Raw genomic sequence first — 18,664 nt, forward strand, 5'->3', positions numbered from 1 at the left:
CATGGTGTCAAAGCTTATAACAACCTCAAACTCTTGAGCTCAAGTGATCCTCTTGCCTCAGCCCCCAAGTGGCTGGGACTATAGGCGCCCACCACAACGCCTGGCTATTTTTTGAAATCAGGCTGGTCTCAAACACCTGAGCACAGGAAATCTATCTGTCTCAGCCTCCTAGAGTGCAAGGTTACAGGTGTGAGTCACTGCACCTGGCCTTGGACCCAATATTTTAAAATAAATAAAGTTATTTACCCATATCCTTTATTTCAATTCTTATCATCAGTTTACTTTGTCACAGGGGTCCTCAAACTTTTTAAACAGGGGGCCAGTTCTCTGTCCCTCGGACCGTTGGAGGGCAGGACTATAGTTTAAAAAAAAACTATGAACAAATTCCTATGCACACTGCACATATCTTCTTTTGAAGTAAAAAAACAAAACGGGAACAAATACAATCACACTGCCTCATGTGCTGTAGTTTGAGGACCCATGGGCTGTAGTTTGAGGACCTCTGGTCTAGAGAATAGTACAAGTAACATGCCATTTTCTTAGATTTTTCATTCATAAATGTTTATCTACCACAAAATATCACACACATGCCATACATAATGTACAAATACTATATATCAATAAAATATTTAAAAAATATCACACTTTATGGGGGCAAGACATGATTGCAAGAGGGACTTTACCTAACAATTGCAATCAGAGTAACCTGGCTTATTGTACCCTCAATGAATCCCCAACAATAAAAAAAAAAAAAAAAATATTTATCTACTTGTTGTTTGCCAGGGAGTAACTGAAGTATTAAGAGTTCAGATCAGCAGGTGGCGCCTGTGGCTCAGTGGGTAGGGCACTGGCCCCATATACGGAGGGTGGCGGGTTCGATCCTGGCCCCAGCCAAACTTCAACAAGAAAACAGCTGGGCATTGTGGCAGGTGCCTATAGTCCTGGCTACTCGGGAGGCAAGAGAATCGCCTAAGTCCAGGAGTTGGAGGTTACTGTGAGCTGTGTGACACCACAGCACTCTACCGAGGGTGATAAAGTGAGACTCTGTCTCTGCGGTTCCACGATGTCCTGTTGCTGTCACTCCAGTGGAGGAAATAGCCATACAAACTGCAGTAAGGGGAGAGGTGAGAGAGGGAGCTGCTCCAAACTCAGTGGGGCAGAGAGCAGAGAAAGTAACCTGAGCAGGAGGTGGGGGCACTGAGAAGAGGAGGCACTCGAATCAGGGGGTTGAGGAAAGGATCATTCTCACTAGGAGAACATAGTCAAAGCAAGGAGGTGTGAAAGAACGTGGTGGTGGGCAGGGAGTGGATGAAGAAGAGAGTGACGAATTCATTAGTGGTCAGAGAGTGGTGGATTTAGACCTTGTACTTCATCGTAATGAATCCAGGATCTCTCAACAATTTTATAAAAGAGAGAAACCTTCAGCTTCCTAAAAATCCAAAACCCAAGTAACTATTTCTTTCCCAAATGGAAGATAAAGTTGTGGGAATATGGATGTAAGCCAATGCATTCTTCATTTACAAAAATACTCCAATTGCAAAAAGATTTCTAGTTAGATTCTGGAGGTCATTCTGTCTTTGGGGATGGAGAATTTCATGTCCTTCCATGCTTGTTGCACATCGAGAGTGTGCATAAGATAGAAAGAAACTCATCATGGAGCAGAAGGAAGATAATTTTAGAGAACATGGTGTCCTACTCCTAACCAGCAGAGAGAAAAAGGGTCCCGTTACATGGCTTATACAAGTGGTTGCCAGCCAACATTTATGTTTTCATAATATTTAAGACCACGGACTCTGGTGCCAGTCAACCTTGGGTTAATGTGTTCTTACTTAGCTATTTACTGACTGTGAACACTTGGAATGGTAATCAATTTCTAGAAACTTCAGTTTCCTCACATGAAAAATGACAATTTTTTTGTCTAAGAAAATATTATAAACTTAGTGTTTATTTTTTTAACAAGGTAAAAGCAATAGAATAATCATAATCATAACATTTCTGTTCTTAAAGTATCCTGCAGTGGTGACATCAGCACTCACAACCACATAAGGGAAGTGGTGGGAATGAAGGCCAAGTCCCCTGTACACATTCCTTCTTGGTGTGGAACACAGGATGCGAAGAGTAACCGTTTATATATATACTTTTAGACTGAAAGTTCCTGGATGTCAGAGTCCACAGCTTCCTCTGGTCTTCTCATGGCCGTTAACATGAAGGCAACTGATTGACCTATCAAGTTCCATCTCCAGACCGCCCCCTTGCTCTTCAGCCAAGTACCAAGACACGGGAGCAGCTCCCATCTGGGCACCCGACAACAAGGATGCTCCTGTGAGGGGAGAAACAAACCATGGGCCGCTCCTCTCTCCCCCTCTGAGATGGGGTCAGGATTAACATACGGGACACTCTATGTCACAATCTTCCTTCCAGGTGCTGGTAAGAGAGTCCTGAGTAACATTAGGCTAATGCTCCCATGGTGATGCAGGCAGGAGAAACTCAGGCTGTGTGGATCAGAGAGGATAAACCTGCCCAGGTGGAGCATCTGACCCTGGAGAAGCTGTGAGCTGTTACCTGTCCATGATCAGCTACCTCTGGAGTAAGAGGAAGGACAAAAATACCCAGGAACACAGTGTACAGGCAGGTATGGTTGGGGTCATGACAGTGGATACTTTTGGATCCTACCCTCTGTTGTCTGTTCAGGTTTGGTCACCAGATTCTGCTTACACCAGAAAACTAGACAAGACCTGGAAAACTCAATGATACCAACTCCAAAATTAGGGACTTAAAAGATCTATGTCAATCTCTTAATGCAGAAAATGTCACCGCTCGGTTTTCATGGTCTCACTTCAAAATCTGGTCCTGTTTTGTGAATCTCAGGTTGGGTCCAGATATTATGGGAAGTTTCTAGGTAGGATCATTCTTACTCTATGGGGGTTACAGCAAGGCGAGGGAAGGTGGAGGAGAGATCCCCTCATGGAAAGAATCTAACACATCACGGAGAACCCCAGGACCAAGATTTAAGTTTTGGAGCTATAGATTTAGGTCTTACGGGGAGGGGGGGATTTGCAGGTGGCTTCCTCACATCCATGAATATTTGCATAAGAGGGGAAGGGGAGACAATTTTTTTTTTTCCTGTGAGACAGAGAGTCTTGCTCTATCTCCTAGCCAGTGTGCCATGGTTTCAGCTTCGCTCACAGCAATATCAGACTCCTGGGCTCAAGCAATCCTCCTGCCTCAGCCTTGTGAAGTAGTTGGGACTACAGGCATCTATCACAATGCCTGGCTAATTTTTCTATTTTTAGTAGAGACGGAGTCTCATTTTTCTTCAGCTGGTCTCAAATTCCTGAGCTTGAATTCAGTTTTCCTGCCTTGGCCTCCCAGAGTGCTAGGCTTCGGGTATGAGCCACCATGCCTGGGAAAAAAACGAGAATAGTTATAATTGGGTATTGTGTGGCTTAAGTGAGATAATATTAGTAAAACTCAGCACAGAACTCAGGATATAGAATGTGTTTAATAAATGGTAGATATTATTAATATTAATTTGCTCTGTCATTTTTTAAATCTTCACATTGGTAACATTAATCTGGTCATATTTACTCTTCACAATCTTCACATCGATCACCTGGCCCTGTATCTGGGACTTCTCTTCCTCTTTGAGGCTAAAAGGTGATCAACAAAGGGGAGGAGTTCTGGAGAGCTGCCTTTAGATCTAACAGAAGCGACCACCCCGTTCCTACCACTTTCTTTCCTAGAAAATCTAAATTAAGGGGAACTATTATGTGGTAGCTTGCAGAGACAGTTAACACTTAGGAGATGGCTATGGAACAAAATTCTATAGACCAAATCATGGCTCTCTCTGAGATTCAGTGTTCTCATCTATAAGGAGCTGGATTAAATAATTTCCAACTTTAATTTCAAATTATATTAGCTAGAATTAGATGTGGCTATAATAGAAAAAGGAAAAATTGGGAATGATACAAAACTTTATTTCTCCCTCACAAAATTCAAGGCATTGCCCTAAGGGGTGGTATGGCAGGTCAGCTCTGCAGAAACCTCCCAGACCTAAATGTCTTTCAGGGTTCCCCAAAGAGTAGTTCCAGTCCTCTTCAATCAAGATAGTGGCTTGAGGAGCGGTGCCTGTGGCTCAGTGAGCAGGGCGCCGGCCCCAAATGCCGAGGGTGGCGAGTTCAAACCCAGCCCCAGCCAAACTGCAACAAAAAAATAGCCAGGCGTTGTGGCGGGCACCTGTAGTCCCAGCTACGCGGGAGGCTGAGGCAGGAGAATCGCCTAAGCCCAGGAGTTGGAGGTTGCTGTGAGCCGTGTGACGCCACGGCACTCTACTGAGGGCAATAAAGTAAAACTCTGTCTCTACAAAAAACAAAAAAAGATAGTGGCTTGAGCCCTATAGCTACAGCCAGATGTGATCTCTACACACTGGGGATCAGGAACAAAGTCACAAGGAATAGTGGGCAAATGGCACAGCAGCCGTCTGGTGAAGAAGGCTCTTCATGACATTTCTGTGCACGTCCCATGGACATGAATTACTGAAATGGCTATGCTGGCTTCATGGGCAGCCAGAGAATTTAGTCTTTATCCTGGAGATTTGTGTATCAGCAAAGTAATTTTCCCACTATGGGAAAAGTGGAGTTACTGGGAGACAATTAACACTCTCTGTCACATAAGATATAGGACCAGTTATTGCTTCTGTTCTCAAGACATTGTCAGGTTGTCACTGAAATCTGCATTGCTTTATACCTTTGGTTTAGGCAGATCAGTTCCTCCCATGCAATTGGGAAGTCTCACTGCTGCATGATGAATAAGGATCCTAAATGGAAATTACTTCAAATTCAGCACCAACATCCTTTTGATTCAGAAATTTATTGACAAACTTATCTTGCTCCAAGTTGAACTCTTGTCTTTGCTTTTCATCTACCCTTGTTTTCCAGTCTTTTTCTCATCTCAGTCAGGGGCAATTGCTTTAGTTGCCCAGTCCCCAAACCTTGGCACCCTTTTTGTAGCCATCTTTCACCTTCCTCCATAGCTAAGTCATCAGTCAGTCCTTCTCATCCTGATGAAAGACTCTCACTTTGTCGCCCTGGGTAGAGTGCTGTGGGGTCTCCCCTCCCCTTGGAAACAGGCACCTTAGGCTCAGCACCTGTAGCTCAGAGGCTAGGGTGCCAGCCACATACACAGGAACTGGCAGATAAGAATCCAGCCTGGGCCTCCCAAACAACAATGACAACCACAACCAAAGAAACAGGCACCTTCTGACTGTTCACTCAGTACCCGATCTTTGTTACCCTTCTTGGAGACAAAGTTATACAAGTGGTGAACCCGCAACCCCAGACAGGGTCAGCCGGAGCACAAGAATGATTCTCAGGCTGTCTCCCTGGGTAGAGTGCCGTGGAGTCATGGCTCCTGGCAAGCTTCAGCTCTTGGGCTCAAGTGATCCTCTTTCCTCAGTTTTTTTCTATTTTAGTAGAGATGGGGGTCCCACTTTTACTCAGGCTGGTCTTGAATTTGTGAGCTCAAGTTATCCACCCACTTTAGCCTCCCAGAGTGCTAGGATTACAGGCATGAGCCACTGTGCCTGGCCTTTTAGGCTTTGTTCTTTAAATTATGGTGTGTTTACTTTGGTGGTGGACCATCATGAGTACTTCCTGTGGACTTGGTCTAGTTATGGCGAATTTCCCCAACATTTGCATGTCAGTAAAATATTTGATTTCTCCATCACAAATGAAACTCAGTTTAGCAGGGTACAGGACCCTGTGCTGAAAACTGTTTGTTTAAGAAGTTTAAAGGCCAATGACCATCCTCTTCTGGCTTAAAAAGTTTCAGCTGGAAGATATGGTATTTTTTCCTTTGTAGGTAAGACTTTTCTTATGCCCGGCTGCTTACAGTATCTTCTCCTTCATATTAACCTTGGCAAAGTTAATTACAATGTGTCTAGGAGATGCTTTGTTGGATTGAATTGTGCTGGGGTTCTGAAACTAGTATCTGAATGTCTATGTCTCTTGCAATGCCCGAGAAATTCTCCACCATAATATCTTGAAGTAGAACATCAGTGCCTTTAGGACCATCCTCTTCTCCTTCAAGAATTCCTATAATTTGGATGCTTGCTCTTTTAGAATGATCCTATACCTCTCTCAGAGACTATTGTGAGATTTTTGTTTTGTTCTTCTTTTTTTCTGTCTCTTGAATGCTTGGGATAGTTCAAAAGTCTTGTCTTTAATTTCTGAATTGTTTTTTTCATGTTCTACTCTACTACTGAGGGTCTCCACTTTGTTTTGAAGCTCTTTGAAGGCCTTTGTCAATTCCTTAAGCACTGCTATATCTTCTCTAATTAGGTCCATATCCCTAGTGACTTTGTCTTTGAATTCATTCATTTCTTGAAACAACTTTGGACTACTTGTTGGATTTCTACTTCTATCTTCAACTCAATTCTAATAATTTTATTTGCCATGTATATTCTGTAATGTTCTGAATTCTATTTCTGACATTTCAGCAATTTCCCTATGCATAGCATTTTGTGTTGTATCTCCCTTGTAATATCTCGGGAGAGTTGATCTACTTTGATTTTTTATGTTGCCAGAGTTGTTCTGCTGTGCTCCTCCCCATGAGTATTTTTACCCCGCCCCCTTTTTTTTTTGAGACAGAGTCTCACTATACACCCTCTGTAGAGTACTATGGCACCACAGCTCACAGCAACCTCAAACTCCTAGGCTCAAGTGATTCTCTTGCTTCAATCTCCCAAGTAGCTGGGACTAGAGGCACCTGCCACAATGCCCAGCTATTTTTTTTTTTTTTTTGTTATAGTTATCATTGTTGTTTACCAGCCCCAGGGTTTGAACTTGCCAGCCCTGGTGAATCCAGTGCCCTAACCACTGATTAGAGCCTATTTTCAGCTTTAAAAAAAAAATTATTAATTATACTTTTTTAACTGAAATGTTAGGTTGTCCCTAAATAGTTATTGAGAGATAATCTAATTGGGAACCCTTAGAGGGCACTTTGCCAATGTATTTAGCAACTAAAACTGGTGGGGTGAAACCAGATCTGGAGGCCCTGGGAAATGGAGCTTAACACCCCTGTTCCAAGAACTGGAGCTTGTGATAGTAGCCTTTTCCCTACAGCCTTGCAAAGGTTGCTTTCAGAACTGCAGCCAGTCTCTGAGGGCTGGCTTGGTGACATAGTGCAACCCAGCTCTGTCTTCATGTCAGCTTGCCCCATACCTAACCCTCAGGAGTCTCTGTTGGACAAAGACACCCATATTTGTGGCCCTGCCCCTCTCTGGCCATCGCTGGAGGAGGGCGATCTGCAGACAGACCCAGTGAATCTGCCCCTCCCTGCCGCAACCCTCCAGCCTGCTAAAACAAAGTTAAACAAGTGGTGAACGTGCAACCCCAATGGTGGCAGCCAAGGACAAGAATCAGCAGATGGCGCTGGCAGAAGAGTTCCAGGCAAACTTGCTCAGGCTGCAGGAGCGACACCTACACACATGAGTTTGGAGGGTCTCCCGGTGGCCAGAAAACAAAACTCTGCAGGTGGATCTGTCCGAGAGTCCCAGGGGGCATGGGAGAAGGGTCTTTAGTGGGAAAGGAAGTTGGGAAAGTTCACCCCTCTCCCTGCCAAAGTCAGAGCTGTGGCCCCACTGTTTCCAATCTACTTCTCAGCTCAGCCGTCCACACGGTGCCCCAGCAGCTCAGTGAATCCGACACACACTCCAGCCTCTGTAGGGGGCAGAATGGGGGGAGGTGAGCTGTGTGCTCAGGATTGAGGACAGGGAATATTCATTAACTTTTGTGCCAGGCAGGATGAGGCCTGGACTCAGAGTTGAAACCTCTCAGGTTTAGAAGAACTAGGACTTAGGGTCTCCCAGGAGGTGAGGTGAGAGGGCCTTTGTTCTCTGCTCCCTTGGGGAAAGTCTCTGCTAGCTCCCGGTCAGGGGAGGGATCTCCCATCCCCTGGGAAAGGAGCACCTTCTGATTATTTACTCAGTGCCTGATCTTTGTTATCTTCTGACCTCTCTCTTGGTCTCCCAGCTTGTCACAGCAGGGATGATGTGCACCTCACTTTCTTTCCTCCAAGTCCACTTCAGTCTAACACCTTTCCCTCTGGACAGGAGCCTCTGGCGAAAGCTGCTTCTACTCAGCCCTCTTGACTCCTCCCTGTTCCATTTTCTTATCCAGAATTTCAAGGCTTCTGAAAAAATATATGAATGAAATAGTGGCTTTAAGGTCTATGTGTGTCATATTTGGGGGGGAGTTTCCTTTTTCTCAGCCAAAAGCTATATATCCAATTAATTTAAATGAAGCCTTTCCAAATAAAAACCTGTAAGACCATTCTTAGAAGCCACAAAAAAAATTACTTCTGATATACACACTCTACTAATAATTTAGATGGATATAAATAAATTCTAAATAAAGTCACTTTAAAAATAACTTTGGGTTCAGCATCCGTAGCTCAGCGTCTAGGGTGCCAACCACATACACCGGAGCTGGCAGGTTTGATGCCAGCCTGGACCTGCCAAGTAACAATGACAACTACAACCAAAAAAAAAAAAAAAATAGTCAGGCATTGTGGCAGGCGCCTGTAGTCCCAGCTACTTGGGAGGCTGAGGCAAGAGAATTGCTTAAGCCCAAGAGTTTGAGGTTGCTGTGAGCTGTGACACCATAGCACTCTACCGAGGGTGACAGCTTGAGACTCTGTCTCAAAATAATAATAATAATAATAATAACTTTGAATACTCCTATTCTCTGTATGTCATAAAATGATTTAAACTGCAGTCATTGATTTTGAAAAAAGTATACATGTATCTTGTCCATACAAACACTAGCATGCAAACTTCAACCTAAAAGGTTATTCAAAATGATACAAATGTTCTACATCTTAAGTAAACTTGAAGATACCTTTTTTATTTGTAAAATAAAATAATAATATCAATGTTTATTATTAGGAAGTTTGGTCTGGAAACTTATCCATAAATTATTGGTAGGAATTCTTAATGTCCATTATGCCATCACCTGAAACAGATTCGGTAATTTTTTTGAGTAAAAGACTCACAAGTAAACATCAACTGCAGGCTAGTCATCACATATTACAACCAAGTATGATTCTGTGACAGAAACAGCAGTGGTCACACAGTACACTTCACATTGACTATGTCCTTAAAGGTGTCACTGTGAAGCTGTAGGCCAATGTACCTTTGGGAAAATTTTATCAGTAGACAATGCATCTTTTTATCTTATTTTCTTAAAGTTTACATCACTAGCTGTAACAGACAGTAATGAAATAGCTTCCGTAGGAGGTGAAGTGAGAAGGGAACTGTGTTCTAGAAGGAACATTATCTGTGTTTTGATCCAAGTTTCTCAATTAATTCCCAAAGAGGTGCTAATGTGTGCCTATCAATCAGATTAAACTCCTGCACAAAGAAAACAAATGCTGAAAGGAGGTTGAGATAAGCCACCTTTTGCAGCTGCATCACACAATCAAAGAGCTGATGATAAATATGGATGTAAACTCTGAACAGACACGTTAGAAGGGGCTTTACCACAGGCATAAAGTTTTTGGGAAATGGATACCAATCTTAGAAGGAAAAAGTTTCCTCATGAAGTTGACCCTGACCCCAAGTCATCACATAGTTGATGTATTTTGGAGCAGAACATTTGACTGGCTTTTGACATTAGTACCATGTGCCCAGTGATGTTCCAACCTTGCACCTGCAGAGGTGACTCGACAACCTGCTTCACATGTTGACCCGGTTGATGAAATCTACAGTGCTACCAGAAATCCATTCATTGACGTCCTCTCCTTCTGGCAACATCACAACTTGTGTGAGATTCCCACTTCCTAGAATTGCTTCTGCCTGTTTTAGGAGTTCATACTGATGAGCTCCTTTGGGGGATATTCTTCTGTGGTTTGACTGTTTTAGAAGAGCAGTTGCTGAAGGGGAATTTCATCTTTGGTCCTCAGAGGCCCGTGGCCCCACCCCAGTCAGGATTTGGATGGTGGGAGAAAGCAGCCAGTCCTCAGCTCACTGACAGCAGAAGCTAGGCACTGGCTGCTCCAAAATGAACTGTTTTTTTTTTTTTTTTTTTTTTTTTTTTTTGTGGTTTTTGGCCAGGGCTGGGTTTGAACCAGCCACCTCTGGCATATGGGACCGGTGCCCTACTCCTTGAGCCACAGGCGCCGCCCCAAAATGAACTGTTTTAAACTGTGAACATTAGTGTCTCACAGAACACTCACAATGTTGTACAACGACCACCTCTAATTAATTCTAAAATATTTTTGTTGGCTCAAAACAAAATCCCCCATCCCATGAAGCAGTCACTTGCATGGTTACTCTATTTTAAATGGCAACCTCCATGCTATCCTCTTTCCCTACCTTAGTTTTTTATTCTGTAGAACTCACCATCATTTTATTCTTTCCCTAGAGCTGCTGTATCTAAGCACCAGAAACTAGGTGGCTCAGAACAACACAAATATATTATCTTGTAGTTCTGGAGGCTGGAAGTCTGAGATCCAGGTGTTAGCCAGGTTGGTTCCTCCTAAAGGTTGTAAGAGAGAATCATGGCTGTCTTCCAGCTTCTGGCAACTGGTTTGCAATTTTTGGTGTTCCTTGGCTTGTAGGCCCACGACCCTGATCTCTGTCTGCATTGTCACATGGTATATTCCCTGTGTGCCTGTGCCTGTGTCCAAATTTTCCCCTACAAGGACACCAGTCACGGGATTAGGAGTCTACTCTGATCCATATGACCTTATTTTAACCCACCTAATTAATTACATCTGCAATGATCCTATTTCCAAATAAAGTCACTTTCTTAGATTTCTGAGGTTCGGACTTCTACATATGAATTTTTGAAGGGACTCAATTTGGGCCAAGGGACCCATAGCACCATTCAACATATTACATTAATTATCATCTTTATTATTTGTTTCTTCCAGTTTGAACACCAGTTGCTAGGAATGCAAGGATCACCAATTTTTCCAATCTAGCTAAAAAAAGGAATGAACAACCAACAACTGAAACATAGACTCCTTAAAGACAGGGAATTTGTCAGTTAAGATTCTCCTGAATCACCATCATCTATAAGACTCTGGCACACAGCAGGCACTCAACCAATATTTGTTGGGTGATCCAGCGACATTTAGAATCTGATAGATCAATTTTAGCTTTATTTAGTAGGCTCTAGGATAAGCAATCTGCATAATAATCACTGACAGAGAAAAAAGGGACATCTACATTTATGAAAACCAGGATACAATAAGTGTATTTCTACTGGCAGGAAATATTTTATCTACTATCTTTATTCATGATTGTTAATCATGATGTTAAATGACTAATACACTGGAGAAACTAGAATTACCTCCTTACTCTTTTTATAAGTTTCCAGAAATGAGATCTGAAATTTTCTACATTTCCGTGGATGAATCATTTTCTGATTTGTACTCTATTTAAGTTACCCAATATCAGTTAGAGAAACTTTGGGGGAGTGGAAATTATAAAGCAAAAAATTTTTTGTAGAATACATGCAGGTAAGGTATTTCAGTTAATATGAAGGATAATATCCTCTAAAAAGAAAATTTTATCCACATTTACAAAGGTATTTCAGAGAAAAAGAAATCTGTGGTGCTTGGTCTTTTCATCTAGTGTCCATCTGGTTTAGTCATTCATGATTTATCTTCAAAAACTCTCTTGACTAACATGAAACTACTAGGAGATACATTTCAGGTCAGGGGATTGCAATTCATGCCCAAATATCTCCCCTACTCAATTGAGTTATTTCACTTCTTCAGAGCAGGGGCAAATAGAAGTAATTTAAACTAGACTATGTTGAAATCCCTGTAAAGGTGAGTGTAGTAATTTGCAGGAAGAAGGAGAAGAAGCTGCAGAAGAGACAAAATTTGGATTGCCAGATAAAAACTTTTGTGTGATAGCATGGGAGATACAACCAAGTTCAAGAAGCCAGCTATTAAATGTGCTGGAGAACACAGCTTACAGAAAGGCCCAAATGCGTCATTTTCATTCAGATCAGCAGGCTGACAGCAGATGGTGCTGTTCCATTTTGACTTAGGAACTACGCACGCAAGCAACCACCTTGGAAATGATTGTGAAAGGCAACTGAATCAGTCCCCTATTTTAGCATAGTAATTTGGGCAGGTAACCCAGAGATTTTTTTTTAATGGAGGCATGCCTTTTTCCTGGTGCTTTATTTTTATGAAAACTAACTAGCATGGGCATTGTATTCATTGACTGAAGCACACAAGTACTGAAGAAGGCGATAAAAATGGGAAAATGGGTTAGAACTTGTTGTGGGGGTGTTTTCTCACCAGGCTTGCAAAGTTTTATTCTTTAAAAAAATTTTTTTGGCGGCGGCGCCTGTGGCTCAGTGAGTAGGGCGCCAGCCCCATATGCCGAGGGTGGCGGGTTCAAACCCAGCCCCGGCCAAACTGCAACCAAAAAATAGCTGGGCGTTGTGGCGGGCGCCTGTAGTCCCAGCTGCTCGGGAGGCTGAGGCAGGAGAATCCCGTAAGCCCAAGAGTTAAGAGGTTGCTGTGAGCCGTGTGACGCCACGGCACTCTACCCGAGGGCGTTACAGTGAGACTCTGTCTCTACAAAAAAAAAAAAAAAAAATTTTTTATAGACAGAGTTTCACTCTGTTGCCCTGGGTAGAGTCCCATGGTCATATCTCACAGAAACTCAAACTCTTACCTCAGCCTCCCTAGTAGCTGTGACTACAGGCACCCACCACAACACCCAGCTAATTTTTCTATATTTAATAGAGATGGGGTCTAGCTCGTGCTCAAGCTGGTCTTGAACTCCTGGGTTCAAGCAATCCAACTGCCTTGGCCTCCCAGAGTACTAGGATTACAGGCCAAAGTCTTATTGTTAATTGGTTGGCATTTAATTAATTCAGTTCACTAAAAAATATTCAGTGTCGTCTTCAGCATAGTTATAGGTACTGATGAATATCCATGAACAGAATAGACAAAGATTTCTGTATCTGTGGAAATTCTACTATAGCAGGAAAGACAATACAAATTATAAGGGGTTGGGTGTAGTGGCTCACGCCTGTAATCCTACCACTCTGAGAGGTAGGATTGCTTGAGCTCCTGAGTTGGAGACCAGCCTGAGCAAAAGTGAGACTTCATCTCTACTAAAATAGAAAAACTGAGGCAAGAGGCTCACTTGAGCCCAAGAGTTGGAGGTTGCTGTGAGCTTTGATGGCACGGCACTCTAACGAGGGTGACAACTTGAGACTCTGACTTTAAAAAAAAAAAAGCTTATAAGGAAGAAACATGTCTATATGAGAACAAAAGCAGTCTGTTGAAAAAAAAAATTGTACACTGAGGAGACAAGATGGCTGACTTAAGCCAGCTTTCCGCAGAGGCTCCCGTCCAGAAGGAGAGTTACAGGACAAAAATTCAGCAAGTAACCTGGTGGATTTGAGCTGCACTAAGAGAGAAGGTTGAAGAATGCACGTCAACCCCGCTGAGGCAAGCTGCGACCACAAGGATACAAACAAAAGCTGAGACTTCAATCCAGAGTATCTGTTTCACTAGGGTGGAACAGAAACCAGCTGAAAACAAGACAGAACCACTTAGCCCCATCACACCAGACAGGGCCCCAGTTTCTCAGGCCACAACACTGTACAGGCCCTCGACAAAGCCCCAGGGGAAAAAATCAAAGGGAGTAAAACAACCATGGGGCAGAATCAGCGGAAAAACTCTGGTAACATGAATAACCAGAATAGATCAACCCCCCCCAAGGGAAGATATGGCAGATGTAACTGAAGATCCCGTTCATAAACAACTGGCTGAGATGTCAGAAATCCAATTCAGAATTTGGATTGCAGACAAGATTAATAAAGTGGAATTAGGAATTCGAGGAGAAATTCAAATGTTGTCTCAAGAATTAAATGAATTTAAAGACAAAACCACCAAAGACTTAGACACACTGAAGCAAGACGTTGCAGCCCTCAAAGATATGAAAAATACAGTAGAATCCCTTAGCAACAGAATGGAGCAAGCAGAAGAAAGGATTTCTGACATTGAAGATAAAGCCTTTGAATACTCCCAAACTCTCAAAGAGGAAGAGAAATGGAGAGCAAAAACGGATCATTCTCTCAGAGAGCTCTAGGATAATTTGAAGAAGGTCAATGTCCGAATCATTGGAGCTCCAGAAACAGATGAAGTGGCCTCGCTGGGCACAGAGGCCCTTCTGCATGAAATTATGAAAGAGAGTTTTCCAGACATGCCTAGAGATTCTGAAATTCAGATAGCAGACAGCTTCATAACCCCAGCACAACTCAACCCCAATAAGACATCCCCCAGGCATATCATAATTAACTTCACTAAAGTTAATATGAAGGAGAAAATTCTCAAAGCTGCCAGGAGAAAGAAAACCATTACCTTCAAAGGGAAGAATATTAGAATGACTGCAGATCTCTCTGCTGAAACTTTTCAAGCCAGAAGAGGGTGGTCATCGACTTTTAATCTTCTAAAGCAAAATAACTTTCAACCCCGGATCCTGTATCCAGCTAAACTGAGTTTCATTTATGATGGAGAAATTAAATACTTTAATGACATTCATATGTTGAAGAAATTTGCCATAACCAAACCAGCTCTTCAGGATATTCTCAGACCTATCCTCCATAATGACCAACCCAATCCTATACCACAAAAGTAAATTCACTCAGAAACTTCGGATCAAACTTCAATTTCCACACTGGTGAAAGGATTAAAAATGTCCACTGGACTTTCGAAAAACTCGATACCCAAAATTTCATCAGACTTATCAATATTCTCCATTAATGTGAATGGCTTAAACTGTCCTTTAAAGAGGCATAGGTTAGCTGATTGGATACAAAAACTCAGGCCAGATATTTGTTGCATACAAGAGTCACATCTTAACTTAAAAGACAAATACAGACTCAGGGTGAAAGGATGGTCATCCATATTCCAGGCAAATGGTAATCAGAAAAAAGCAGGTGTTGCAATTTTATTTGCGGATACAATAGGCTTTAAACCAACAAAAGTAAGGAAGGATAAGAATGGTCACTTCATATTTGTTAAGGGTAATACTCAATATGATGAGATTTAATTATTAATATCTATGCACCCAACCAGAATGCACCTCAATTTATAAGAGAAACTCTAACAGACATGAGCAATTTGATTTCCTCCAGCTCCATAATAGTTGGAGATTTCAACACTCCTTTGGCAGTGTTGAATCGATCCTCCAACAAGAAGCTGAGCAAAGAAATCTTAGATTTAAACCTAACCATCCAACATATGGATTTAGCAGACATCTACAGAACATTTCATCCCAACAAAACTGAATACACATACTTCTCATCAGCCCACGGAACTTACTCCAAAATCGATCACATCTTAGGTCACAAGTCTAACCTCAGTAAATTTGAAGGAATAGAAATTATTCCATGCATCTTCTCGGACCACCATGGAATAAAACTTGAGCTGAATAACAACAGGAATCTGCATACTCATACAAAAACATGGAAGTTAAATAACCTTAGGCTGAATGATAGCTGGGTCAGAGATGAGATTACGAAAGAAATCACTAATTTTTTGGAACAAAATGACAATGAAAACACGAACTATCAAAACTTCTGGGACACGGCAAAGGCAGTTCTAAGAGGGAAATTTATAGCACTGCAAGCCTTCCTCAAGAGAACGGAAAGAGAGGAAGTTAACAACTTAATGGGACATCTCAAGCAACTGGAAAAGGAAGAACATTCCAACCCCAAACCCAGTAGAAGAAAAGAAACAACCAAAATTAGAGCAGAATTAAATGAAATTGAAAACAAAAGAATAATACAACAGATCAATAAATCAAAAAGCTGGTTTTTCGAAAAGGTCAATAAAATAGATAAACCTTTGGCCAACCTAATCAGGAAAAAAAGAGTAAAATCTCTAATCTCATCAGTCAGAAACGACAAAGAAGAAATAACAACAGACTCCTCAGAAATCAAAAAAATCCTTAATGAATATTACAAGAAACTTTATTCTCAGAAATATAAAAATCTGAAGAAAATTGATCGATACTTGGAAGCACGTCACCTTCCAAGACTTAGCCAAAATCAAGTGGAAATGCTGAACAGGCCCATATCAAGTTCAGAAATAGCATCTACCATACAAAACCTCCCTAAAAAGAAAAGCCGGGACCAGATGGTTTCACGTCAGAATTCTACCAAACCTTTAAAGAAGAATTAGTACCTATATTACTCAACCTGTTCCAAAATGTAGAAAAAGAAGGAAGACTACCCAACATGTTCTATGAAGCAAACATCACCCTGATCCCCAAACCAGGAAAAGACCCAATGAGAAAAGAAAATTATAGACCAATATCACTAATGAATATAGATGCAAAAATATTCAACAAGATCCTAACAAACAGAATCCAGCAACACATCAAACAAATTATACATCATGACCAAGTTGGTTTTATCCCAGGGTCTCAAGGCTGGTTCAATACACGTAAATCTATAAATGTAATTCAGCACATAAATAAATTAAAAAACAAAGAACATATGATTCTCTCAATCGATGCAGAAAAAGCTTTTGATAATATCCAGCATCCCTTCATGATCAGAACACTTAAGAAAATCGGTATAGAAGGGACATTTCTTAAACTGATAGAGACCATCTACAGCAAACCCACAGCCAATATCATATTAAATGGAGTTAAATTGGAACCATTTCCACTCAGATCAGGAACCAGACAAGGCTGCCCATTGTCTCCATTGCTCTTTAACATCGTAATGGAAGTTTTAGCCACCGCAATTAGGGAAGAAAAGGCGATCAAGGGTATCCATATAGGGTCAGAAGAGATCAAACTTTCGCTCTTCACAGATGATATGATTGTATATCTGGAAAACACTAGGGACTCTACTACAAAACTCCTAGAAGTGATCAAGGAATACAGTAGTGTCTCAGGTTACAAAATCAACATTCATAAATCGGTAGCCTTTATATATACCAACAATAGTCAAGCTGAAAAAACAGTTAAGGACTCTATCCCATTCACAGTAGTGCCAAAGAAGATGAAATATTTGGGAGTTTATCTAACAAAGGATGCGAAAGATCTCTATAAAGAGAACTATGAAACTCTAAGAAAAGAAATAGCTGAAAATGTTAACAAATGGAAAAACATACCATGCTCATGGCTGGGAAGAATCAACATTGTTAAAATGTCCATACTAACCAAAGCAATATATAATTTCAACACAATCCCTATTAAAGCTCCACTGTCATACTTTAAAGATCTTGAAAAAACAATACTTCATTTTATATGGAATCAGAAAAGACCTCAAATAGCCAAGACATTACTCAGAAATAAAAACAAAGCAAGAGGAATTACGCTACCAGACCTCAGACTATACTACAAATCAATAGTGATCAAAACAGCATGGCATTGGCACAAAAACAGAGAAGTAGATGTCTGGAACAGAATAGAGAACTGAGAGATGAATCCAGCTACTTACCATTATTTAATCTTTGACAAGCCAATTAAAAACATTCAGTGGGGAAAAGATTCCCTATTTAACAAATGGTGCTGGGTGAACTGGCTAGCAAACTGCAGAAGACTGAAACTGGACCCACACCTTTCACCATTAACTAAGATAGACTTTCACTGGATTAAAAATTTAAACTTAATACATGAAACCATAAAAATACTAGAGAAGAGTGCAGGGAAAACCCTTGAAGAAATCGGTCTGGGCGAGTATTTTATGAGAAGGACCCCCCGGGCAATTGAAGCAGCTTCAAAAATACACTACTGGGACTTGATCAAACTAAAAAGCTTCTACACAGCCAAGAACACACTAAGTAAAGCAAGCAAACAGCCCTCAGAATGGGAGAAGATATTTGCAGGTTATGTCTCCGACAAAGGTTTAATAACCAGAATCCACAGAGAACTCAAACACATTTAGCAAGAAAAGAACAAGGGATCCCATCGCAGGCTGGGCAAGGGATTTGAAGAGAAACTTCTCTGAAGAAGACAGGCATGTGGCCTTCAGACATATGAAAAAATGCTCATCATCTTTAATCATCAGAGAAATGCAAATCAAAACTACTTTGAGACATCATCTAACTCCAGTAAGATTAGCCCATATCACAAAATCCCAAGACCAGAGATGTTGGCGTGGATGTGGAGAAAAGGGAACAGTCTTGCACTGCTGGTGGGAATGCAAATTAATACATTCCTTTTGGAAAGAGATATGGAGAACACTTAGAGATCTAAAAATAGATCTGCCATTCAATGCTGTAATCCCTCTACTGGACGTATACCCAGAAGACCAAAAATCACATCATAACAAAGATACTTGTACCAGAATGTTTATTGCAGCCCTATTCATAATTGCTAAGTCATTGAAAAAGCCCAAGTGCCCATCGATCCACGAATGGATTAATAAATTGTGGTATATGTACACCATGGAATATTATGCAGCCTTAAATAAAGATGGAGACTTTACCTCTTTCATGTTTACATGGATGGAGCTGAAACATATTCTTCTTAGTAAAGTATCTCATGAATGGAAGAAAAAATACCCAATGTACTCAGCCCTACTATGAAACTAATTTAGGGTTTTCACATGAAAGCTATAACCCAGTTACAACCTAAGAATAGGGGGAAGGGGGAAAGGGAGGGGAG

At 41.4% G+C, this 18,664-nt stretch overlaps 1 pseudogene; it reads right to left on the bottom strand.

Annotated features, from left to right (window-relative positions):
- Positions 1–9,331: 9,331 nt before the first annotated feature.
- LOC128568614 (MOB kinase activator 1A-like) lies at positions 9,332–9,947 on the bottom strand (annotated as a pseudogene).
- Between the last annotated feature and the right edge of the window lie 8,717 nt (positions 9,948–18,664).

This window comes from Nycticebus coucang, chromosome 1 (genome assembly GCF_027406575.1).
Source record: "Nycticebus coucang isolate mNycCou1 chromosome 1, mNycCou1.pri, whole genome shotgun sequence".
Classification (NCBI taxonomy): Eukaryota; Metazoa; Chordata; class Mammalia; order Primates; family Lorisidae; genus Nycticebus; species Nycticebus coucang.